General features: G+C 45.4%; 1 long non-coding RNA gene across 4 annotated transcripts; it reads right to left on the reverse strand.

Annotated features, from left to right (window-relative positions):
- Positions 1-995: 995 nt before the first annotated feature.
- Positions 996-20,132, reverse strand: LOC140697937 (uncharacterized). 4 transcript variants are annotated; one of them, XR_012075320.1, is made up of 5 exons: positions 19,997-20,132; positions 18,863-19,049; positions 18,500-18,626; positions 8,552-8,722; positions 996-1,125 (listed from the first exon to the last, which is right to left on the reverse strand). It is a non-coding gene; the product is annotated as an uncharacterized lncRNA (long non-coding RNA). The 4 variants fall into 4 exon arrangements; XR_012075317.1 differs by lacking the exon at positions 19,997-20,132 and adding an exon at positions 19,447-19,554; XR_012075318.1 differs by lacking the exons at positions 996-1,125; positions 19,997-20,132 and adding exons at positions 7,595-7,891; positions 19,447-19,554.
- Between the last annotated feature and the right edge of the window lie 6,743 nt (positions 20,133-26,875).

A 26,875-nucleotide genomic window follows, 5' to 3' on the forward strand; every position in this document is an offset into this window, starting at 1 on the left:
TAATAGTGCAGACAAATTTAAATGATACCTGTTTCCAAAATAATCATTCTATAAAAGATAATTTCAAGCATCAGTATCAGAAGCTCCATCAGCATTTCTTCAAATTGTGCCAAATATTGCTTTCTATTTTGTGTGTAAAAATTGGTATAGCGTTCGTTAATGTCCTCATAATCTAGGTATAAATATTACGCCAAGTCAGAGAGTTAGGGAAGCAGCTTTGTTCCTGGAGACAGTGGATCTTAGGTCACATCCCGACTCTGCCCTTCATGGCTTGTGTGACCTTGACAAACTCAAATTCTCTTTCTCGGTTTCTTCAGTTGTTAAGTGGAGAGTGATTTTCATAGAATAACTAATGAAAGTGCCTTGCATGCTTCCCAAAGCATAAGGTGTTTTAATCTGATGGATGATCTGGGACAAAACTAAACAATGTTCTGCGTGATTCCTCTCCCTTTGTTCATCAAGCTTTTAAAACCCCTGCGCCTTAGTGACAACGTGCTGACAAGCAAACATCAGGCAGTGTTTGAACCCTGAGCGTTGTGACATCATCAGATTTAAATAGCCCAACACTCTCATTTTACCAATGAGGAGAAAGAGACAGCTGAAAACTGACAGAAAAAAATACAAAAAGCCCCATCTCCTGACTTCTGTCCCCAGTGTTTTTCCATCACCCCGCACGACCTCTGGCCAGGCTGCCTCAGAGCATGAGCTCATCCTAAAATCACAATATTCTAAAGCAGCTTCTCCATGGCTGCTGTGTTTTAAGTATCATATGGCTTTCATTCTTCAGTTACCTTGTTTTGCTTTATGAAATTAATTTAGAAAACATCTATAAATGCTCAACTGATATATATATACATACATGTTAATAATACTTTGTATATATATGTATATATACACACATATGCAGAAGTAAAGATTTTCATTCACATTAGCAAGAGGTGCTTATATAATTAGCTTTAAGAAAAGAGGGAAGCCAGCAGGCCTTCACGAGCATGTAAGACTGAATATCTCATTCTTTTATTTTCTTACATCAGGTTCAGTGCTGCTGCCAAACTTGTCCTTGACTTTGAAACATCAGCATCCTTTTGTAAATACCCCAGCTGCCGCGGGAGTCTTCAAGACAGACTGTGATGTAGACAAGAAAATGGAGTGGAAATGAAATGAGAGTGGCATTATTCTTGTTTGGCAGAACATTTTCAGCTTTTATCATCATCCCTCCTCTGATGTTAGACTCTTGTGCAGATCTCCTCTCCTTCCAAAACAGGCACATGACAAATGGAAAATCAGTGGGCAACAGACAAGGACTTGGTAATTACGGGCCTGCTAGGAGGTAAGATTAGGAGGCTGCAATTTAAAGCAATCACTGATGAAGCTTTCTAATTTATAAAGAACAGAAAAAGTGCATTTGTGCTGATGAAATTTTTTTCCAGTCCTCGTTTGCCTTTATCCACAGAAAACATTTTTTCTGTTGCAAATTTATCTTGACTATTAATATATATATACAAGTGTATTTGGCTGAGAATTAGTCATGAGAATAAAACTGGAATATACAGACAGAGAGCAAAACGCCACAGTATTATAATGTAATAGTAATATTATAAACAAAGTTGTTGTGGAGTCTTCGATTTTTCTGACCAAGGAAGTGAAAAGCTGCTCATTGCAACCTTCAGCTGCTCCACATGTGATTCACTGTGTAGGGTCTTATTCTTGTCCTCTGCTGTGAAATGTTCCTTTTATCTCAATTCTGGAGGATAAAGGACATTTAACTGAAGTTCTAAGGAACTGACTTAAATGAACCTGGGCTTCCAGAGGCCAGGCCAGCAGAATGCAACATGGAATGCTAGTATATCGGTTTATAATAATGAGAAAATAGACAAATTTTGTATTAACTAGCATAGCTATGCTCGGTCTCCAAAGAACCTCCTGTCCCCAAAACAGGTTTGGAAGACAGAATGGAGTGAATTGCAAGCACAAGTGACAAGTAACAAATGTTCTGAAGATCATAAGTACATTTAAACATATGTCTTTAAAGGACACTTTTATGTAAGGCTAGCAAAACACTGCTGTATAAAAAAAAGAAACTGGAAGAGATATGAGTGTTTAAAATTTTATGAGACAGTCGTCTGCCTGGTAGTAAAATAGAAAATATCTAAAAATCAAATGAAAGGAAATTCTTTAGTCAATTTCATGGAATTCCAGTAAAAATTAAGATAAAACAAAAAATACGGTGTTTTTCTCACTCTCTTTTTTTTTTTGTTCGTCAAGCTTTTGAAATCCCTACACTGTAGTGACAACGTGGGGACATGCAAACATCTTCCTCTCCAACATCCATGCCACAGTCGTGTAGTTCTGAAAATTTGACAGAGAACTATAATAACATATTTTCCCTGAAACGTGTGTGTTCTTGGTATCTTCCTGCTGTATGACCATCAGAAGAGTCCCTGGGCCACCAGTAAGCCATATTAAGGGTCATTTATATCATGAAATACAAATGATTGCTCCAGAGAAACGTCAAATGCCTAGAACACACTGAGATATAATTTGTGGAATAATTTACCCTCTCCTCACTGATTTCGTCTGGCATCGAGATGTATCTGTTAGGGGTTCATACAGTACATCCCGTGGAGGTGAGGAAGGACCGGGGGTGGAGGGGACGCTGCTTCCTCTGTCTTTGCTTGTGTGTCCTGTGCACCCTGTGGGGTCTGTGAGTCCTTCCAGTCACCCCCTCCAGGGTAATCTATGCAGCGTCTCATTTATACGACAAAGGACCTCTTACCAATTTACAAAAACATCTGTATTTTCTTGCACTTCTTCATTATGACCTTCAAAAACTGTCCTGTCTAGTTCTAAAAGAAAAGACACTGAAATTTTGCTTGGGAATTCACTAAACACGGATCAACTTACGAGTCAACGTTAACAGCGCTTCCAACCTCCTTTCACGCCTTTCGGTACGAGAGGGATGCGCACGCACACAGCAGGCAGAGGCCGGACGCACGTGTGGGTGCGACAGTGGAGAGGGGACGCCTGGGGTCACACTGAGAGGAGCCACGCTCCAGACACAGGCCCCGCGCCCCAGGGCTGGAGTCCTCACCCACGACTCCAGACTTCTCAGCAAACAGCCCGCGGTCGGACACAACCAGGCTGGCGTGGAGCTCACCCCGCGTCTGTGGTGGCTGCGCATCCACGGCGCTCACACTTGCCCTGGTTGGAGGGAGGAGCAAGGTGTCTGCAGGGAAGTATTTAACGTGGTCACGCAGGCGGTGCCACTGGGCTCCCAGGCAGGGCCTGGCTTGCAGTCCACGTGCCCGTCCACCCCGCAGCCGCACGTGGCAGAGGACTCAGCACGAGAGGGCCCCTCGCACACCCCTGCTGCAGGAGGCATCGTCAGGGCCCGCGCAGCTCACCTTTCCGGCACATACTGGAAAACACGAGCCAGGACAGACACAGAAACCAGTTACTGAACCTGCATGTCAGAGGGCCTCTGTGTCCCTGAGTGAAGACCGAGGACATCCCGCAAGTCTGTGAGGCTGCGACACGCAGCCCTGCAGCTCCCTGCGCAAAAGCCCAGGACAGCGGCTGCTCAGCGGAACCCAACGGCAGCTGAGCCTGGTGCGATGATTGCCTGATGCCAGGTGACGAGATGACACCAGGTGACACTGGGTGAGCATCACCGTCAAGGCAGGTAGGACCAGGGAAAAAGCAGGACCTCCGCCTCCTGTGGTCGGGAGCCGTGATTGGATCCAGGAGAATCTAGCATCTGGAAAGGAGCATCTCTACATTTCTAAATCCAGAAAGCAGGCTGCGTCACGCTTAATGAATGCTTTCCTTTCTCCAGTGTTCTGAGAGGAAGTGGGACTTCTCGCATTTTTAAAATGCTCTGGACGAGGTGGACCCCGTCTGAACAATTACAGTCTGACAACCCAAGTCCTGGTGCCCCCAGGGAACGAATCCAAATTTTTTGTAGACAGTTGTTCGGTTCAGGCCAGACTGAATATACTCAGCTAAAGCCTTTCTACTTGAGGATTTAAGCAAGCACCAGCCGCACACAAACGTAAGCTGCTTTGTAACTCAGTAAACTGGTCCAAGGGTTCTCCTCTCTGCTTCCGGAATCCACATCTCTCAGGTTTAGAGGTCCTAATTAGCCGAAGTTAATAACATTTGCACAGATCACCCTGCTGCGTAAGCCTCTTACAGCCCGAGGATGGGCTGTAATCTTACATAATCACTCATCCTAGCCTACAATGGGCCTCCATCTCGTTAGAAGCAATCGTCCTGTGTTGGCGACGTGGCAGAAGCGAGGCCCGGGCCAGGATGCCAGCCAGAGCGGGAATCATTAGAGCGGGTGAAAAGGAGCTTTGGGGAAACAACAGAAAGATCAGTCCCAGACTCACCCACACAAGTCGGAGTCCACTTTCCAAGGAGCGTGATGTGGACGCGTTTGCTCCTTGACTCACCTGTAAACCCTCTAGAATTCTCTATCCAAGATTCCTTCTGTCCACACCTGCTTGGACCTCGCCCTTGCTTTGCTCCACCCTCCAGACTGTCCAGACTCAGCCCCACACAGGGAATGTGGTCTAGTCATTCCCAGGGCTCTGATCTCCCGCATCCTCTCTGCACAGGTGTTCTGGTCCCAGCCTCCTGCTTCGAGGAACACCTCTAGTTTCACCAAGCTCCAGCCCTGCGTGTTCAGTAGGTTAGAAGGGCCATAAGCGGAGACCGATGTTTACAAAAGCGTGTTCTATTCCATTATGAGTGTTACAAATGGTTTTGGCTTATCACACTTACTACATCCACCACTTATTACAAAAAAGAAGTGCATTGGAACCTTCCTTGCTTCTGTTTAATGGAGCCAAATAGGAAAGCAGATTGCTCTCATTTTCTAAGTAAATTTGTGGATCAAACAGTCGGAGGACGAGAGGGAGTTCAGTCCTGTTCCGTCCACTCCCAGTCGCAGCAGCTCTAGGATGGCCCCAGGGACCCACATCTCCCAGGTACCAGGGCGGATGCATGTGACTGGCAGATGTGGCAGAAGTGATGGGGAGCCGCCTCTGGGACGATGGTATAATGATGTTCCCTTCCTGCCTCGTGCGTTCCCTCTCTGTCTCTCTCTCTCTCCCTCTCCCTTCCCTCTCTCTCTCTCTCTTTCTCGCTCACCATTTGTTCTGTGAGAAGCCAGTTGTCAGGTCCTGAGCACCCCCTCAGAAAGGCCCACATGGGGAGCAGCCGAGGCCTCCTGTCAGCAGCCGTGGGAGTGACCTGCCAGCCCCAGCCAGGCCTTCGGGTGCCTGAAGCCCCAGCCAACAGACCGGCTGCAACCTCACGAGAAACTCTGAGCCCGAAGCACCCAGCTAAACCACTCCCGGAGCCCTGAGCCTCAGCAACTGTGCGAGGTGATGCATGTGTGCTGTGTTCAGCTGCGAGGGCTGGGAGTGATTCGCTGAGCAGCAGCGTGCCTCTGACACGCGCGGCTGCTGGGGGCAGGAACGCCGTCCCTGCACCAGGCTGCGGGATGCTCGTTCTGGTTGGCTCTGCCACCTGCATCCCCTTCACTCACTCGCCTGCCCACATCCAGGAGTTCTGGGGCTGAAAGCATTAAGAGATACTACAAAGTCATGTTCTCCGGATGCCTATGGTTACCGCACAGAATGAATTGTTGTATTAAAATGCTCTTATAAAGAAATTACAAATATATATGTTTCTCCAAATAGGTTATCTAGCTTTTCAAAATAACCCAATTTGAAGAGGTTTTAATTAAACATGTCAGAACAAAATCAATAATAATGAAAATATGCCCTCTAAGTTAAAGTCCAGATAATAAGAATCTTAGCTTCACTATGACGTAGACCTACATTAAAGTGAGGACCACTGGATTTCATTCTGGGTTGTTCCTCTTCTGTGGATAAGACTAGCTAAGGGACCCTCCTAGGGATCTGCATCCCGCCCGAACTACCATTTTCAAGCTTAGCCCTGCCTTTGATACACCAAGAGAGCTGAGGTTTGGAGGTGCACTGAAACCAGGTTAAGTCTTCAGTCAAGAACTCTCCTTCCCTTTAAAAGGATAACATAAAATAAAATCCTGCCAAAATGCTTAGAGGTGACCCTGTGACATAAGATAAGGCAGCCCAGGAGGGTGGCCAGCACCGCCATGACGTCACTGACGTCGAATCGTCTCTCCCAGGGTTGGCTTGTCTGTCTGGCTTTTCTTCCTGTTGCTGGTCTGTGCCACACAGACTTCCTAAATGTAAACCCATCTAGGTCAGTGGCCATCAGAACACTTGCCCTTCTGGTTGACCAGAATTTTCATCCTGTCGCAGAAGTGAGATGAGATTAACGTGACAAGACTTATTTTTCACAAAACCTCAAAGATTTTTCAGAGCCTTGTCAATTCAATACTGCTGTATATAGACACAGAATTTCACCAATTTTAAAATATTACGAATATATGAATCTAAGGCACAGCAGTGACGGTGCTTTTACGGAGCTCACCTAGTGACCACGTGCTTGTCAAGAATTTTACAATGTTCTGCCAAGACTAGAAGCAAGAGTTAATGTGTCATTCAGAGATAGGGTTTCCTTCTCCAAACGTGATGGCCCGCATCAGAATCGCATTCTGGGGCCACGTTCCAGCATAGAAGAGGGTCCTCCTTTGGGAGGGGACGTTGGTGTTGGGGGAAATCACCATTTTCACAAGTTCGGGGGCTGTTAAGTTTGAAAATCAGTACCTAAAAGGTGGGAAGGAAGAAAGTACTTTTTCTGCACATTCTGGCATCATCTAAATGTTTAAACACGTTGAGTGGAAGAGGTAACGGGAGGTCTACGTTTTGTATTTTCAGACCATCCCTGGCTCTGAGCCTGGGTCTGGAGTCCAGCCTTCCCTTCCTCACTTTGGCCTCCCCAGAGCTCCTGAGGGAGCAACCAGATCTAGAAAATCCAGCAAGACGCAGCACCAGCGTCAAGTCTGTATTCCACAGAATTACTTACACTAAGTCATGTTTTCTTTTTCTGACATCAGCTTCCATTACCTTTAAAATAAATCACTCTGTGAAAATGATTGCATTTCTAGGGGTTGCACACATAAGTGAGCGAACGTCTCGTCTCCGCGTGAGAGCTGAGCCAACTGAGAAACAGCAAACGAGCAAACAGGTGGGAGAGCAGCACGCTGTTTTTTGACTGAAAAATTAATATTAAAGAACCTTCAGGCAGTAGGATTACTCGGAGTGACTCGCAGAACCAGTCGCAGACAGCACCCACGTCAGGGGCGGGTCACTGAGCCCAGTAACGTGGGCGAGGGAGTCCTTCCCTCGTGAGCCTGCTTGTCACAATGCTCACAACCCAACGCGGGACTCAGCAGGCCGGTGCGAAGCGTCTGCACAGGAAAAGCACCCTCCTCCACAAACGTCGCCAAGAGGCCACCACCCTGCTCGTCACCTGGAGACGTAACTGTCCTACGTCCCACCTCTTCTCTGGTCTAACAGCGACGTCTACCTGCTCTGACCCTGTGATACATGAACGCCCCCTTTCCCACCAATTTGTGACCAAGAGCTGACACTGAATGTTTGAAGATCGCAAGTTTTATTCAAATTCTCTCCCGGACTCTATATCCTATTTCTTCTTCCATGAATGAAAGCACTTGGGATGTGAACTGGAAGGCGGTTAACAGGATCTGCTTCTTGTTTTATTACTGAAGTCTAGTCAGTTTACAGCGTCGTGTCTGTTTCTGGTGCACAGCATCGTGGGTCAGTGATACATGTATATATTCCTTTTCACATTCGTTTTCATTACAGGGTAGTGCAAGGTACTGAATATAGCTCCTTGCGCTGTACAGGAGGACCCTGTTGTTTATCTATTTTATGATCTGTCTCACTGCAGCCAGCTTCAAGCCATTTAACCTCTGTGAGAGAGAGAGGAAAAAAGGCAAGCACCCAGAACGTGTATTTCTGGCCCTTCTAGTCTCTATAACGGCTCCTAGTTTGGTCTCCAGAACCTCCATCTTTAATTAGCAATGTCTGTATAATGTGCTGGGGCCTCAGCATGAATTAATTATTCTGAAACAACTGGGCATCGTGCTGTTCGTGGCACAAAGCACGTGCTCCGGACTCCATCTCCGTCGGTGTTTCACCCAGTCTTTTGTTCCCAATGTTCCCAGTTTAACAACAGACAACCCCAATCCTTTCCCAAATGCACATCAGAGTGAACTGTGCGATGCTGCTTTCTATTTTGACTTTTCTTATCTTTGAGGCCCTCGAGGTTACGTGTCAACCCAGTTTTGTAAAGCTCACGTCACCAATATTTGCTGTGTGTCAGAAACCCACTGAGTCACTGGCATGAGTCTCACTTTTGATAAGCTGGTGGGAAAATGATTTACAAGAAGGTAATGGGTGTGTTGCATAAATTAGGAAACCATCAGAGAATATATACTTATGATACGACAGCTGAGAAATGAAAAAATGGGGCTTTCACGGAGGGAGCTGGAGACGGACAGGGAGAATGTTTCCCGTGACGGCTTCCACAATGTGAATGAGCCTGTATTTTCGGATCTGTTATCAGCTACCTGTGTTATTTTGGAGAAATCACTTCACATCTCTGAAGGCCATATTCCTCATTTCTGCAGCAAAGCGATGTGAATAGATAAGCCATCCGATCTGTTTCCTTTCTCAGAGAGCCTCTTGCGAATGAGCCTGGCGGCTGGCAACAGGCCATTAGTAATCTAGCTCTTGTCCTGCTATGGACAAAAAAGAAAAAGCAGTGAGTCCCTTTTCTTCTCTCTTTTTACTGCTCCCCACCCTGTATCCTGCCATTTCCGTAAGATCTGCCTCATTGGCTCAGAAATCATCTTGGCCCACTGTGACGTTATTAATACCCCAACAGTTCTCTGTAGACCAGCTCTGCGCCCTGACAAAGCACATGTGGGGCTGCTCCCATCCAAAATCCTCTTTATGCAAATATGCAAACTGCAGACTGACATGATACTTTGTCTAAACGATTCCTTATTCGTGTCTAGGGCACTAGGCTGGCAGGATGCGTTGTCAGAGCTCCACCCGGAGGCCACGGCTCCTAAGCGAGGGCAGCTTTGGTTCTTCCGTGAAGCACCAGGCACAGACGAGTAACGAGTGATCTGAAGGGAACCAAGCGGGGCCATGCTCACAGCATCTCAGATCTGTCAACTAGCCGCCAGAACCGTGGGTTGCATGTCGCTCCCAGCAACAAGCAAAGTGGACCGGTCTCCTGGCCCTGGTTCACCTGGACTCTTCAATGAAGAACACGGTGCTGCAAGCTGCTGTGTGCAGCCTGCTCCAGGCACAATGCCACTGCTCAGTTTAAAAAATACTTTACAAGAAACACACATGTGAAGATGACGCTAGGACTGGTGTGACAGGTGGAACACAAAGGCTGAGACAGGGCATGTCATCCATTGGTTGGAAAGTTCAGGGAGTCATGGATCCTCAAGTGGAAAAGTCCTTCACTGCCTGAGCTGCTGATGGAATCCAGATTCAAGTATTGCACACAAGACTTTCTGGCCCAGAATCTTCGGACCACGACACAGGACAGGCTCTCAAGCAAGCATGGCGACTTTCAGGTTTGGGAGGCAGAGCCGTCGAGGAGCAGAAGTGTGAGTTTCCAAGCTGTTATCTGACTTGTCAAAACCGTTTATCAGGGAGCAGAGGTAAATGCAGTAAAGGTCCCCTGCTTCCCAGACAAGCAGCTGTTCTGGCTGTTTTCCTGCAAAGGAAACAAATTCACGGTCGTGCAGACCACATCCTCTTTTCTAGGTATTCTAAAATGTATTTCTAGATCTAGAAAACCCAACAAAATACTGTACCAACATCAAATTTGTATACTATAGAATTACTTACACTAAGTTATGTTTTCTTTTTATGACATCAGCTTCCATTGCCTTTAAAATAAATCACTCTGTGAAAATGACTGCATTTCTAGGGGTTGCACACATAAGTGGGCGAGCGTCCCGTCCCCGTGTGAGAGCTGAGCCAACTGAGAAACAGCAAACGAGCAAACAGCTGGGAATGCAGCACGCTATTTTTTTTATAATAGACTTTATTTTTTTAGAGCAGTTTCAGGTTTACAGCAGAATTTTTTGACCAATAAGTTAATATTAAAGAATGTTCAGGCAGTAGGTTTACTCGGATTGATGCGCAGAACCAGGCACAGGCAGTCATTTCGCGTTCTTTGGTGGCGGTAGGGATCTCCCTGTAACAGGTAGTGACTCAGAGGAGTAAGGGAAAGCCTGCTCCCACAGACACCTCGCCGCCGAGGTGGGGGGGCAGCGGTGCTATTCATGCCAGGCTCTGCTTTGCACCAACTCACAAAGGAAACGAGAGGATGGAGAGAGGCCAGGAGCGCTTCTGTAATTAAGGCTCTTCCACATGGAGGGCTGGGGGAAAAGCGTCCCTTGTAATAAAACGCAGAAACTACCATGAAGACTGTATTGAGGGCTTTGCATGTTGCGTTACATAGACTGTAATTCCTTGTTAGAGTCTCTGACTCTTTGCCTGATGTTAACCTCAGAGCTGTTCCAATCTAAACAAGGGCTACGTTCAAATAACGTTTGTCACATGCACTCCCAGAGTGCCCGAGGACTCGGTCAGAGACTATACACGGGCCTTGAGAGCACACGTGTTTAACATTGCCCTTGTCTACAGTTTGTGCCCATCACCCACTCCCCCCCTCCTTCTTCATGTTGTCATCAAGTCACTTAATATTCACACATATTGTCCACCCTTGAAAGCCACCTGAGATGCTTTTACTAACAAGGTGAGGTCCCAAATAAATAATTATTAGATTTGCCTCAAAAGGCAGCTCTACCCTGACAAATGTTCATTAAAGAGCATTTTCTACACACCACGGATGCATTTCACCTTAAAAATTCTGGTTTTCTATCAAAATCAAAACAAAACACTGAACTTGCCTTTCCACATTGGGATCATCATTCCACAGAGCAATCACTCTCTCTCTCCACTCCCAAGATGCGTGAGTTTCAAATATAGTTTCCTCCACTCAGATACCTACTGGGGGCACCAAATACCTAGAAGGCGTTTGCACCTGGACATCTCAAATACAACACATCCTCAACTGAACTGATAGCCTTTCTTACAGACATCTCCCGGTAAAATTCCCTTTTCAGTGGTCATGGAAGCACTCTGTCATGCATCAACCAAAAAATGTGAACATCATTCCAGAATGTTCAAGATCCTCCACCCTTAAATGCCGTAGATAAGCGTAAGTAGACATGGTTATACCAACCTAACATAACCTGGGACTACAGAAAGCTTCCTCACCTCCAAACCTCAACACCCCACTACTAAAGGCTCACTTACAACAGTTCCTTTACCCTGTGCATCATATCCAGCTATGAAGGAAAAGTGACAAAGCATGCCAAAGGCAGCAAACGCAACTGGAAGGGACACAGCAGGCATCAGAAGCGGGCATGGCAAGGGTAACGGACTTACCAGGCAGGGAATTCGGTGCAACTACAATTAGCATGCCAAGGGCTCTAATGGACCATAAACAGAGAGATGGAAATACTACGACAGAACCAAAAAGAAATGCTAGAGGTGAAAACACTGTAACAGAAATAAAAAATGCCATTCATGGGCTTATGAGCAGACTGGACACAGCTGAGGGAAGAATCTCTGAGCCTGATGGTTCATCAAGAGAATCCTTGAAAACTGAAAGCAAAGCGAACAAAGGCTGAAACAAAACGGAATATTCACTGACTGTGGGGCAACTACAAAATGTGTAATGTATGCATAATGGGAATAGCATGAGAAGAAAGAAACAGAATAAATACTTGAAACAATAATGACTGAGAATTTCCCCAAAACTCGTGTCACAGAGCACACCACAGGGGCAGGACACCTAGAAAGCAACAAGCAGAACAAATGCCCCCGAAACTATCCTGAGGTGTGTCACGTTCTAAGTACAGAAAATCAAAGGTAAAGAAAAGGTTCTAAAAGAAGCCAGAGGAAGAAGCCACCTTACCTAGAGGGAAACAAAGAGAAGAATTATATCAGCTTTTCCACAGAAACCATGCAAGCAAGGAGAGAGTGCAGTGAAATATTTAAAGTGTTGAGAGAAAAAAGCACCAACCTGAAATTCTGTACCCTGAAAAATCATCCTTCAAAAGTGAAGGAAGATGAGACTCTCTCAGACAAACGAAAACTAGAGGAATTTGGTGCCAGTAGCCCGGCCGTGCAAAAAACGCTAGAAGTTCTTTAGAGAGAAGGAAACTCCAATCTATGTAAAGAAAGAAAGGCTATCAATGAAGGAATGAATGAAGGTAAATGGACATTTGTTTTACTCTTAATTGTTCTAACCAACAACCATTGTTTCAACAGTATATTCAATTTTGTATGCTTGTGTATAAGTCTTGTGTACAGATGTGTGCTTATGTGTTATTGGGATGGTTGAGAACAATGAAACAAGGGACAAGACAGAGAAATTAGAATTATTTGGTTACTATCAAGCACTCACACTACACAAGAAGCTGTATAGTTTTATTTGGAAGTGACCTTGGATTAGTTGTAAACATATTTTACAAACTCTAGAGTAACCACTAAAAAAAAGAAATACGTAAGAGTATAAGCAATATGCTAAGAAAGGAGAGAAAATAGAATTATATATAAAATGCTTACTTAAAACCATAAAAGGCATTAAAAAGTGGAAGACAAGAGCATAAACAAATAGGATAACAGAAAACAGTAACAAATATGGTAGGTATTAATTCAACTAGATCAATAATCACTTTGAACCTCAACTATCTAAATGTATCAACTGAAAGACAGAGATTGTCAGAATGAATTGAAAAACGAGACCCAAATATATGTTGTCTACAAAAAATATTTTAAATTTTAGACACATGTAGAGTAAAAGTAAATGGATGGAGAAAAGTCTGCCATGATAACACTGATCAAAAGAAAGCAGGTGTAACTGTATTAGTTTCTGACCAAGCAGACTTCAAAGCAAGGAAAGTCACAGGAGCAAAGAAGGGGTTACGTAATGATAAAGGGGTTCTCCAAGAAGACATAACAAAAGACACTTTTAAGAAAATAAAAGAACAAGCTGGGAGAAGATATTTCCAAAACACATACCCAATGAAGGACTCATAATCAAAAACCTTTGTCTTCAGTTTTATAATAAAAACTTTAAAACCCAATTTAAAAAATAAGCTAAAGACTTGAACAGATACTTCAAGGAAGAGCTATATAATGACAGCAAATAAGCACATGGAAAGATGCTCAACATCATTAGCCATTACGTAAATCTAACTTAAACTACAATTTGATGCTACTACAGACCAGCAAGAATGACTAAAAATTTTAAACTCTCAATACCAAGTGCTAATGAGGATGTGGAGCAATAGGAAAATTGATCCATATCTTTCAAGAATGCAATAAGGTACAGCCGCTTTGGAAAACAATGCCACTCTTGGACATTTAGTGAGGACAAATGAAAACACATGTCTGCAAAAAGAACTATATAGAGTGTTTCCCATAGTTTTATTCAAATTCACCAAAAATCAGAACATCTCAATTGTTCACCAACTGGTGAATGAATAAACAAATTGCAGCATGTTGACACAATGGAACATAGTTTAACAATAAAATGGGGTGAACTCAGTATAAACTATATCATGAAAAGGTTTCAAATGTATAATGATGCAAAAGAATCTAGATATAAAAGTGTACATGCGGTATAATACCATGTGGTTAAGACTCTAAAAAAGAAAAATCTAAGGGGGGAGGGTATAGCTCAAGTGGTAGGGTGCTTGCTTAGCATCCACAAGGTCCTGGGTTCAATTCCCAGTACCTCCTCTAAACAAATAAGTAGATAAGTAAACCTAATTACCTCCCCCCACAAAAAAAAAAAAAGAAAAATCTGTAGTGACAGAAAGTAGACCAGTGGCTGCTGGGCTCACTGCCGGGGAGTTTCCTGGGGAGGGGCAGAGGGGGTGTGCTGTTGTGACATTGATATGTTGATACAGTTCAAAGTGATAGAAGCTCCACATCATTTGGGGACAAAGGAGAACACAGAGCTTCCTCTCTCCCTACCTCCCAGTGGACGACTACGGGACCTCTCCAGGAGGGGAGAGCTGCCAGCATTTTCACCAAAGCCCTGGGCCCATGTTGTGCAGGCTTTTTTCCAGACAGTGGCAGCAGAGGGATGGATCTGGGACTCTCTCTACCCACGTCTCATGCGTACAGCAGAAGCCTGGCCTTCAGCGTGGCAGGTGGAGGATACTGGGACTCCAGCTGCTCTCACTCCAGCCCAGTGCCAGGCTTGTGAAGCAGGGTGCTCCAGAGACTTAGGGCGCCCTGCTTGCCCCAGCTCCGGAGCAGTGGTAGAAAGATTGTGCCCAGAGGAAGAGGAAAGCCATAAAAACAGGTCTCTCTAAAGCTCTTTCCAATTGAACTAACTTTATTTGGAACAAAACATGGGGAAATTCAATCTTAAGGATGGTCTTAAAAACAAAGGACAATTTAAAAATAATTAAGTTTTCCATAATACAGATGCTGCAAAAATACCCAAATAAGCTTATAATAAATGTAAACCACCTTATAAAAATATGCAGTATATCAAGAAAAAAGAACTGAAAAGAAAACAATGGAGATTGTGGTGGTAATCAAATAAGAGTTGGCTAGTAATTTCACAAGAACAACCAGCTAAGACAGGTATCAGCAAGACGTATGCCGAAAAGAACCACAGAAAAAGAAAACAGATAAGCGTTCTCTGAGGGTCAGAAGAATCCTCAAAGTCTAATCTCAGAGACTATACCTGCAAAGAGGCCCGTGTTTGATTGGAACAGACTATGGCACAATTTATTTGTTGAAAATAATAGAACAAATTACACAATGATTAGTCCAGACTAATAGCTGGATGTGATACCAGTAGAGTCAGCTTGACAGAGAGATGATGGAAAGAGAGTCAAAAAAAGTTCTGCTAAAACCACGATCACTCAGTGTAGTGCAAGGCTGTGCCCTGGGGACCAGCATCCAAGGCTGCACACTGCAGGGGAAATGGACTTCACTGAACTAGTCCAGCCGAGTCACTAAACAAGTAAACAAACGGCAAAAACAGCAACCATGGGGACAGAGTGAAGAACAAGATCCACATGTGCCACAATATATTACATAAAATACCGGTTTTCAATGACAACAACAATTACGAGACTTGCGAAATCAGGAAAATGTGACTCATACACAGAAAAAACAAAAAAAGGCAACTAAAATTGCTTTGAGAGAGCCCGGAGGTCAGAATTAGTGAAGACTTCAAAGCAGCAATTAAAATTTGTTCCAAAACCTGAAGACATCATGCCTAAAGAAGTAAAGTATGTTTAAAATGTTTTAAGTAAAGAACAGAACAGAATAGAAATAAAGAGCTATAAATTATAAGGATAAATGGAAATTCTAGAGTTGAAAAGTAAGGTAAATTAAATGAAAAATTTAGTAGAGGGGTTAGACAGAAGGTCAGAACTGGCAGAAGGAAGGATCAGCAAACTTGAAGACACGTCAGCAGACATCACACAATCTGATAAAAAGGGAGAATGAAATGGAAAGGGAAGAAGAGCACCTCAGAGAAACGTGGGGCATCATGAAGCTCCAACACGCACATAATGGGAGTCCTGGAAGGATGTGAGAGAAAGGAGCAGAAAAATATGTGAAGGAATAAAAGCTAAAACCAACCAAAAATTGAAGAGAACTTTTCATCTAAACGTCCAAGAAGTTTAATGAAGTCCAAGTAGGATAAACACAAAGAGACTGAGACCCAGACGAATGATAGTTAAAATGTTGAAAACTAAAGACAAAGAGAAAAAATCTTGAAAGCAGAGAGATAACTTACCACGCACAAGGGACCCAACAAAGATGAGCATGTACACGTCCGTTAGAGACGAGGGGGGCTGGAAGGCAGCGGGGAACGCAGTCAGAGTGCTGCACAGCACCCAGAGGTGAGTGCGACGAGCTGTGCTGGAGTGAAGGGGTGGCATCAGGTGGCAACTCAGATCGCAGTAGCCAATGAGAGTAACCAGAAATGGTAATTAAAAAACGAATATAACAAACTGTAAATATATACTTGTTCTCTTTTCTTCTCTCAGCTTCTTTAAAAGTCATAAAAGTATATAAGGTAATGATTACGCTTTTGTTTTATAACATATATAGGTGTAATAAAACAGCAGTAACAGTGTGAGAAAAGAGCAGGGGGATGAAGTGATAGAGAACTAACGCTTTTGCATCTCACTGTTGCTGAGTTAGCGCAAAGCTGAAGTGCATCCCAGTGACCAGACATGCACGGTAAGCCCCAGAGCACTAAGAAGACACCAAAAGCACAGTGAAGGGAAACAGTAAAGGAATTTAAATGTTACACTAGAAAAGAGTCAACTGATGCAAAGAAAGTAGTAAAGGAAGAAAAGAGGAGCAAAAACATATGGGCAAATAGAAAACAAAAAGCAAAGTGACCGATGTAAATCGCACGAAACCAATAATAACACTGTATTTAAATAGAATAAACAATCCCATCAAAACACTGGTCTCTCGGAGTCACAACATGAAAATCACAGAAACATGAAAATCCACAATGTCGGATGACATGCATTTGCTGAGGAAGAGCCAAATACTGTTAATAAAATGCTCTTTGCTAAGATGTGAATCCTTTCTTGTGAATTAAGTAAAGGATCTCAGAGGGGAGTCGATGGTTGTTATTTATTGTCTTATGTTATGAGCTTTCATTTTATTTTTAAAGCCTCATAGTCCCCACTGATGAAAATGATTTGTTCAAGCTAAGATGGACATTCAAAATGATTTTGCAAAGACTGCAGTGTATAGTGTCTATGAACAATTTATGTTTATATAATGGTGTTCAGTATTGGTTACGGTCACAGATCTAGACATTAAAAGTGCAGCATAAGAGATAATGAACACATTCTTGGTCCAGTCCAGTCTCCTCTAAATAGGTCACCTGTCTCCTTTAGAATGTGCTGTCCTTACCCAGGATGGTCCACAGCAAAAACTGAGAAACAGAGGTTCCTTGAATAAAGGCATGTGCTCAACACTTTCTCCTCAACTCTGGCCTCCAGAGTCCAGAAATGTCTCTGACTCCACCCTTCTTTTCACAATTTCCTAATCTTCTGTTGGCATTTCCTGGGACCTTCTAAGACTATTTTGCTTTCCAAAGTGATGGCTACTTTATTTTTGAGTTAAGACATATATTTGAGAAGGAAAGCCAACTTGTTATAACAGGATCTACGGTTAAAACGTTAAACAGCAGTGTTACTTTCAACCAAAGAAGTGGTGGAAACAGTAGGTTGAAGCATTGGTGAGTCCTGGTGTTCTTAAATCTATCACATTCATCCTCCTTGTTTTTGGGCTGGTCCAGTGGCAAAAGCAGTAGGACAAGAAATAGAAAAAGACAGGGAGAAATACTCTTAAAAGGATTGTCTGATACACTGTCGTGTGAACACGCTTTGACCCATGCAGTGGTGGCATTCTTCCCTCGTGTTTTACTTGCTTCATGTTGGGGGTGGCTGTAAGACGTTTCTTAATGTGTCTCAGACAACAGATAAAAAGACATTGAGTCAAAATTATTATCTGAAATAAAGGCAGCTCAGGGTGAGGAGGGCCTTGCAGCTGGTGAGCCCTGCAGTGGCTTCAGCAGGCACAAGTGGTAGGAAGTTATTTTGGAGATTTCCTACGACCCCTTCATCAGATACAGAGCATTTGTTCTCGTGACCAGGTCCGTTTTCAGTTCAAGTCGTTATATTTTGTAGACCTGGTTTTCCTGACGCCATTTCAGTTTTGGAATTCACCCTTGGCATCTTCACCTTGAGGAAAACTCTGAACAGACAGCTGTGCTGTACTGTTGACCTCAGCTGGCTTTCCGCCGTCACCGGGACTCGGTAGACCTTCGTGTAACATAGCTGACAATCAGTGACCATTTAGTGAGTCATATCTGCTGCTTTTTTTTTTTTTGCAAGTCGTGCACATGGGAAATATTAATAATCACCCCAAAGGAATTCATTTCTGTCTTATTTCTAAACCTAAAAAATTTCCTGTGCCTTTATCTTTCAGTGTCCCTGTAATAGTATACATTTAATGTTTACTGTGTTCAAGTAGATGAGACAATGATGCGGGAGAAAATAAACTAATTGATAGAGATTTCAGCTCGGCTTCAAGCATCCCCCAAATCTTAACTCATACAGACATTTCATTTTTCTAAACTGGACATTCTGCAGAGATAAATGAAGACAGATGGCATCACCCAGAAGCTGGTTATCCTGATGAAAGATCTCAGGGAATCGCAGCTGTAAGCAACTGTGACCCTCTGACACCCTCCGTGTAGACGGGTTTGGGGAGAGGGGGAGACGGCGTGTCAGCACATCTGCTTCTCTGACATGAGGGCTGACAGCGCTGCTGTGATGATGTTTTGTTTAAATTCTGCATCCCGTTACTTCGGATATGAAAGGCTGATGCTGCGACTCTAACGTGCTCACCTCTCTCCCGCCAGGAGAAGTCGCAGTCGGGTTCAGCAGGGCTAGAATCCAGCAGCCTTCAGTCAGAACCATCAGAAACCTAAACCTCCAGCACGTCATGCCATATGGTTCCAGAGCCCAGGCAAGTCTGTCAAGCCAAGTAATACATGATCAGCTAGCGGTAAAGGCAATGAAAGCGAGGGTGTCTTAAAAACTAAAAGCCACATGGGCACCTGCGTCTGTCAGGCTATTAAAGCTGAAAATGGATGCCTGGGTTGTTTCCCTGAGACCGGATAAACACTCCAGTGGGCAGTGATAAATTGGAAGGTGAGAAGAAAGTCTCTTATCTCTTACACAGACAAGGGACTTGACAATTATTCTTACATTCTCTGCGTGGGGCCGGATAAAGAGCACGAGCCCGGTTCCCGTGGAGTCTCACAGTGTTTTTGCCTCGTGCTGAGTATCTGCTCAGAGAGCCTGGCCACTGCAGATCAGCGCCACAGAAGCACACACACAGGAAATACGGCAGTGTTGACAAGGTGGGGTCCTTTTAGAAGAATCTGGGAGCAGACTGGGAAAAACAGAGCACATGTGGCTGTTCCTATGAATTCTTAGTTTTAATGGCCCAGACTAGTAAAAACTTTAAATACAGCAGGATGGGAATTAATTCACTAGTGGCCAGTTCTCGTCAGTACTGAAAACCTGTGTTCGTCACCTGACAGATGAGAATTCAATGTGAAATGACACGTGAAAGGTAAGGTAAGTGACCTATGGAGCGTTAACGTTACCTACCATTTTACTCAGTAGAGTGCAGATAATGAACAAAGCAGTGTAATTAAAGTTATTTATCAAATTGAACCCAGAAAATAAAATATATATTTACTGGGCGATAATATTTTCATCAGTTACCAGTCAAAATATTTGTCCTCTCTTTTGCCTAGAAAACAGTAAAAATAATAAAAACTCACGTAAGTTTCTGCTTCTTCATCTGCAAACAGTATCACAGATCACGGCGCTGTGAACACCAGGCCACCACACTCACTCTGCGCACACCCCGGCGGCCCGGGAGAGCTTCCCCTGCCTTGCCCCCACCGGCACATTCTCCTCCCCGCGTTCTGAGAACTTCGCGTGGGGACCCTGCCTGCCCCAGCCAGCTCAGGCCATTCTGTCAGACTCTCCTGACTCTGGTGTGCTCAGCCATCAGGGCTAAGCTCCCTTTTAAGGAACCAAGTCATTAAACGTAAATTAGGCTTTTCCAGTCAGCATTTCTGCTGAGGACTGTAGGTTTCCCGTATCGCCGTGTTCTAAAGAGATGCGCCAGCCGCACGAGCAGGCCACGCCCAGGACTGCGGAGGCTCCGGGCAGCGCTCCCAGCCGTGTCCGGGAGACCGATCAGTAACTGCCGCGAGGATTTTCCTGGAAAGTGTTTTTAAGCGTATTGTGTATCCTCCATCCCCACCCAGGCGAAGACTATATTTCCTCTCATTCAAGCCAGGGAAAGGGGAGCCTAACACTTACCCCATGAAGGTTAAAAGGCATAGAGACTGGGTAACCCCTTTGTTAACCCCCAAAAGGGAAAAGACCCCAGTCTTTGTCTTTCTCGAAAGACAAGATTACAGAAGGGAGACGGAGAGCGTTGTGTAGCAAAACAATCTATTCAGGAAAAGAAAGTACCCTCCGAGAACGGGAGGCGGGCCGATCCAAGGGGGAACCGCGCGGCCTTTGCGCGTTCTCGCGAACCCTAGCGCAGAGGGGCCTTGTCCCTGGAATCTTGGGCGCGTTCGGCCCCTTTGCGCACGTCCTTACCCGCGGGGTACGCACGAACACCCACGGGGGCCTGAACCGCAGCGCTCACTTCCTGTCCCGTGCAGTCCTTCTCACTACCCAGCGGCTGTGGCTTTTGGGTTTTAACCAGTGTCTTTTGCTGGCGCGCATTTGGAAGAAGTAAAGCCCCTTTGTGCTGGAGGCGGGCTTAACACCGTCTTCCGGACCCTCTTCCCTCTCCTCCATCTGTCTGCCTGGTGCCCCCACCTGTCTAACTACCTAACACCTTTATCTAGAAAAAGCCTAAAAGCCAGAGGTTGGCTGTACTTCCCTGAGAAGGTGAGTGAGAAATGACAGCTACGTGCAGGGTGGTCTTCCAGGAGCTTCCAGCGGCCAGAGTGGCCACATGGAAGGCAGCCGATGAACAGCCACGACGGAGCCCAGCCCAGAACACGGCTTGTTGGGGACAGGCGACACCACTGGACAGAGGCTGTGCGAGGCACAGCCAAGACTGAAGGGCCTGCACTTCGCAGCAGACACATGAGCACCAGGCTGCGAGGACCCCGTCCAGCGAGACCGTCCCAGTCCCGCATCCCCTCTCCGGCTCGCCCGGAGACGCGGAAGGAGCCAGAGCTAAGAGGGGGGAAGGAGCAGAGAGGAGGAAGGAGCCAACCACGCCCGCTGACTCTTTGTTCAAGCCTGTCTTGGTTGGAAGCCTTTGCACAGCCTCCGGGCACCAGAGCAGTCACGGGTGGTTACCAGGATCACGCTGCTTGGCTGAATCAGAGCCAAACCGCAAAGCTGCTTGAATCCATTTCAGAGCTGGTTCTCCACCAGTGGGTGCCACCCAACTGATTTTAAACAGGCCTTCAGCACATCCCCAGCCTCACGTGACTGCAATGATACGAGCTCACTTTTCAGCAGAACGACTGTGTCCGCCCAACACCCCGGAGCCCCCGTGTGTGGGCGGTGCTGGGCCGCGCTGTCTGAACACGCACCTGAGAACCTCTTCCGATGCAAAGCAGCCTGATTCCCTGACTTCCCTCCCTTCATTTCTTGGATGAGGGGTTTCCAACCCTACCTAAAAGATTTAAAGAAAAGGGGAAGATTTTCCCCTCGGAAGGTGGAGCACGAGGACTGAGGACACTGCATTTCATCTGCTGTGTGGCCCCCTCACTGTCCCACCACTGAAGCACTTTGCATGTTATTTCCTATTTTTAATATTCTGTTTTTTTCAACACAGTGCAAGGAAACCTCAGAGCAAAGTATATGCAGTTTAGGAAAGTCACTTTTATGGGATTTAGTTCATCCTGGTGGAAGTTTAAACGTAAGTAAGGCTCTTTTAAGCATCTTTTTCAAATCTGTCAGTCAACTGTTACAGTGCTAAAGAACCCTAGGAAATTGAGAAGATATTAAGCATATATTTTTGTTGCCAAGTTTCACAATCTTGTTAAAAGAATAAAGCTTATTTTCATGAAAACTCACCTTTTTGTAATGCCATTTACAGCAGAACGGATGGCCCTGGAGATCATCATTCTAAGTGAATTAAGTCAGAAACAGAAAGAAAATACCATATGATGTCACTTATATGTAGAATCTGGGAAAAAAGGGACACAAATGAACTTATTTGCAAAATATAAAGAATCACAAACATAGAAAACAGACTTATGCTTATGGGCGGGGAGGAGGTGGGAAGGGATAAATTGGAGTTCAAGATTTGCAGATACGAACTACTATATATAAAATAGATAAATAACCATTTTCTACCCTATAGCACAGGGAACTATATTCAATAATCTTGCAGATGAAAATGAACATATGTATGTGTATGTAAGACTGAAATGTGATGTTGTACACCAGAAATTGACACACTGTAAACTGACTATTCTTCAATAAAAAAGTTATCTTTTTTGTAAATAGTACAAGGTAATGTACTGTGACTCAGAGAAGAGGAGCGGTGACCTCAGTTTAAACTGATCAGGACTGGGCTCCTTTGAGCAGATGAGATGTGCTCTGTGCCTTAACGGTCAGCTCTCGCTAACCCAGCGGCAGGAAGAGGTACGAGTGTTCACAGAGTCACAGCAGGGCTCAGAGCGGGTGCTGGTTGAGGTCATCGGGTTCATTAACTCAGCCGTTCCTTTGTTAATTCCCTAGACCAATAAATTGTTTACTGAGTTTGTTTAATAAACCAGAGACCCTGTTGAGTGGGTTCAGGGAATTCAAGTGTGAACCAAACAGAAATAACTCCTGCCCTCAGTGAGCTTACCTCTTACCGGAAGAGACAGATGCCACACGTTTGCTAATTAGCAAATTACATATTGTGTTAAGCACCAGCACAGAAAGCAGCAGGATCTTCTAAGATTGGGTGGGATGAGGAAGGGGAACTCACAAGAAGAGCTGGGGTGACTGCAGGGGGTGAGCAAGAGAAGCAGCACGGAGGGCGGTGGGAGTGCCAGGCACAGCCAGACCTCCCATGGGAAAGCATCTCTCATAACATGGTAAGGAGCTTGGCTTTTATTCTAAGAGTAATTGGAACACACTGGAGTATTTTAAGCCAGAAACTGGCATAATGAACTTATGTTTAAAAGAAAACACTCAGGCAGATGTGTAGGGAACAGAATGGAGGGAACATCAATGGAAATCCAGGAACCAATCATGTGGCTACTGCCAAACCCAGAGGAGGGGTGCTGACTTTTCGAGGGAGTTTCCAGAGAAAAGATCATTATTTTGGTATTAGAGGGGGGTCCTTGACAATGTTCCAGGGGAATGTTTACCCATTCGTATTCTTATGGGAAGTATTTGTGTCTGCAGACAGAGAAGGAGTAGTGGGGAGGGAGGATGTTGAGATTAAAGAAAGACAAAAGGAAAAATCAGAAAGAAACAATCCTGCAGGACACAGAGACGCCGGCTGAAGGGTTAGCCTTGGGAGTGGGGGGCCTTCTTACTCCAAGACGGGGGGGGGGGGAAGGAAGACCGGCAGCTGGCTGAGGAGAGGCAGAACATCATGGCCACCGCGTTCCAGGACATCCACCCATTTCTCATTTGACATCAGCCTCTGACGAGTGGGAGAGACTGGCTGCTGTCTCTGAAGAATGTGTCTGGATAGGCTAAAGGTCAAGGTCAGTAGACCAGGACCATCAAAGGCTTGAAGAGGGTAATATATTCAGATGGGAAAGATTGAAAAAAGGAAGCTATTGTTAAGAAATTGCGGTAGAAAAACTTCCTAGAAGTACAGAGGCGAGCAGAGAGCCTGAACGCTCCTCTCCTCTCCCAGTGTTTCCAGGAATATGGAAAGGATGCCCCAGAAGTGAGTCGGGGTGGCCTGGCCAGGTCTGGATCAGGAAGGGAGCCCAGAACTAGCTGATCATAGACCTGAGTCAGAGCTTCTAACTCCGAGTCCGGACTCTTGTCACAAGGAGACCTTAGGGTCAGAGCTTTTGCCTAGAGCAAGAATTGTATGCACTGGGATTGAGTGAATTCCAAAATTTGCAAACAAAGTAGCATTAGCTTGAGGGGCCAAATGAACGATAAAGAACTGAGCTGCTGGAGTTCATGAAACTGACCAAGCCTGACTTCCCTCTGGAAATTCGCCATAGGCGCTTCCCTGGGACTCTGGCTTGGTTAGTGGTTGGTCACTCTGGCAAGAGAAGAATAAACTGAACAAAACAGGGGCAAAATGGTGCTGCCCGGTGTGGGGCCACATATCTCAGCCACACCTGGATTTTCCTGCGTGCTCTCTCTCACTGAGTCTTAAGCCCTATCTCGTACATTTCTGTTACACAACTTTACTGTTGCCTAACAAAATGGAACTAACACATCTCTCTGGAAGGAAGCCAGATCCCCAGTCCTCGTGGCTGGACCACTGTTTTAGAAAACAGCATACCTCTGGCTTGATGACATGTATTGCCCAGAAACAACAGTGATTTGGGGGGGCAAGGGGCTTTACCGCAGCTTTAGCTGATGATCACTCTCAGTAAGGGGGAAACCAATTGGCTCAATAAAGATTTTTCAGCAAAAAAAAGTCTTGCTGGGGTAGTCCGGGCTTGGCACTGAGGAAACAGCAGCTTCGGAGGACAGCTCACCAGCCAGGGCATCGCCCACATCCCCCTGTGAAGCTCCACAGGGTCAGGGCACCATTTCGGTCCAGTTTATACTGTGTTTATCTTCTGCCATCTCTTGGGAACTTGGTTATTCTTGTAATATTGCTATTTCCTTTCCATTGAATCTAAAAGTGTGGCTTTTCTGAAATGTCACCAGATAGGCACAAATCAGAATGCTACACAGGCAGTGGTGGTTTTGGCCGCGTGTGGCTCTATTAAGTGGAGTCAATTTAGTCCTGGATAAAGGGAAGGACTAAATTAGAAGCGTGGTTGGCAGAAATGGTCTCCCATCTGGCACTGTAATTACACACTACCTTGCCCCGCTACAGCCCCTGCTGTCCCAGCACTGAGACCCTGCGGGGTGGGGGGTGGGGTCGGGGGCGCACTTTCAGAAGATATGCATTGTTTGGAACATCTTCTTTATCTTTCTGAGAAGTAAGCTGTATTTAAAAGGTTTTAACATGACTCTCTTTTACAATGAAATGAAGTGCCCAGTGGCGTGTGAACATGATCACGTTACGGCCGGAATAAACAGCTGAGGTCCGTGTGTCTGTCCTCCCCCGTGACACGGACGTCGTCTCAGCTGGGACACTCTTCAGTGCCCTCTTCAGTGACCTCTCGTGCCTGAGCTTTTCTTCCCCAAAGGGTCAGTCTTAGCTGCTGCTGACTTGCAGCATTTTCAAAGACTCAAAGTGGTCTTTATTACAACCCTTGACTTCACCTTCTATGCCAACAGGAAATTTTATACAACCCTCATCTCCCTGTTAAAGCTGCACAGGGAGGTGATGCTCTGCCTGGTTTGACACTGCCACCTACTGGCAGAATACATTCTGTTCCCCTTCGAATTGGACTTTGTTTTTCTGTTCTAACACACAGTTTCCTGGAATCCATCTGGAATTAGCTTTTAACTTTCTACCCAAAGCCGCAAGTTGGACTTATAACCAAATAAAATCACCATTGGAATCTCTGCTAGTCAACATCTGTAAGATCTTGCCACATAGGGGTGAAGTCACCTGAGCAAAGCGTGAGCCCATTTTTACTGTCCAGTGCAACAGTGCATCACTGCTTGGTGTTTTTTCAGTCCCTGCCCTCACTGTCACCCACAGCAGCCAACACAGGGCCTTCCTCCTGCCCCAGGTCTCAGCCTCCATGTTGCCCGGCTGCAGCCAGACCCTGAACTAGGACACTGACGCCCCTCAAAGGGCTCTTGCGTTCACAGGCAACCAAATAAATGGATTGCTTTTAAACAGACAGTGACACTGATTGTCACTAAATCTAACAAGTGCCTTATGTACATTTCATTGGAACCACAAGCTCAAATTAGCCTGTCAGAATTTCACTCTTCCCGATGCCAGCGTGTCGAGTGACACAATTAGCTCACGGGAATAAAGAAAAGGCTTGTCAGAGCCCTCACTGCATCTCCTCTCTGAGTTCCGTCCCTGTGCGTGGTGCCTGATTTAATTCTAATTCTTTTCATGCTTGAAGTGTGTGTGTGTGTGTGTTGCTCTTCAAACTTCAAAATGATTGCACAGGGAAGAGTCAAGAGAAAATCTTGTATTTTTTATAAGGGCCCAAGTGCTTTTATTTCTTCTTTTACTTCCCTTCTGCAAATGAGAATTTATCAAAGGCTGAATCCTAGCCCTTTGTGAGAAAAACAAAGTAGGCTGAAAAGAAGATGTAAAATTCACGTTGAAACGGGAAAGATCAAAGCTTTCGGAACATTGACCCAGCATGACAAAACACGACAGCATCTGAAGGCTTCAGGACAACCAGGAGTCAGCTCTTCCCAGGCGGTGCGAAAACAGAAGTAAGTATGTATTTAATGTGGAATCAGAAGAAGAGCCCCTGCGGGGCCATGTCCTGCCTCCAGCGAAGCTGAGTGTGCTATTGGCTCCTTTAGAGAAAAGCTTCAACACGTTCTTCCAACACTAATGGCCTGGAAGAGACCCACCCAACTGCTGGCAGGGGGGTGACTTCCCCAAAAGATGCACCACGTCCACTCCTGCCATGAGCTGGGCTGCTGCAGACCTAACCCCAAGGACTGCCAGGAGAGCTCTTTACATATGGGGGGGGGGGTGGCCCAGAGACGTGTGGCGGAATCACAGAGCACCTGCGCGGAGCCATGCTCACCAGCCTCGGGGCCGCGGGAGGTGAGCCCGTGGCTTCCAGGAAGCCAGTCAATCCCACACAAGCCGCTCAGGGACTGGCAGGAGGGGCCTCTGCCCCTGGAGTCAGCATGAAGGATGTAAGTGCCCCCAAAGCTCAAAAAGTACATTTTCTGTCTGCGTATTATGAAAACTTCCCCTGTTGTCTTTAAAGCTTTTTCTCCCACACTGTATCAGTCAGGCTCTCCAGGGAAGCAGAACCAACAGGAGACCGAGAGGAAGAGACCATTTCAGGAACTGATCTGTGAGATCGTGGGGGCTGGCAAGTCCAAACTCCATGGGGCCGGCAGGCAGGCTGGACACACGGGCAGGAAGTGACGTTGTGGCCCTGAGACCGAATTCCTTCCTCTCCCAGAAACCTCTGTTTC

This window comes from Vicugna pacos, chromosome 8 (assembly GCF_048564905.1).
Source record: "Vicugna pacos chromosome 8, VicPac4, whole genome shotgun sequence".
Classification (NCBI taxonomy): domain Eukaryota; kingdom Metazoa; phylum Chordata; class Mammalia; order Artiodactyla; family Camelidae; genus Vicugna; species Vicugna pacos.